Source organism: Geotrypetes seraphini, chromosome 7 (assembly GCF_902459505.1).
Source record: "Geotrypetes seraphini chromosome 7, aGeoSer1.1, whole genome shotgun sequence".
NCBI lineage: Eukaryota > Metazoa > Chordata > Amphibia > Gymnophiona > Dermophiidae > Geotrypetes > Geotrypetes seraphini.
The window spans coordinates 2,695,207-2,695,430 of NC_047090.1; positions in this window are offsets into that span (position 1 = coordinate 2,695,207).

Sequence of the window (224 nt, forward strand, 5' to 3'; positions counted from 1 at the left end):
TCCCCCCCCTCCCCCGGGACATTTTTTTAATCCCAGCGGCTGCCTCCTGTCCCGATGTCTTCCGGCAGAGCAGTGCAAAAGGCAAGTGCAAGCTTATCGTGCACCTGCCTGGTCCCCCGCCACTCACTGAATGGCTGACATCAGTTCTCGTGAGAATTGACAGCAGCCATTCAGTGAGTGGCGCGGGGACCAGGCAGGCGCACGAAAAGCTCATGCTTGTGCGC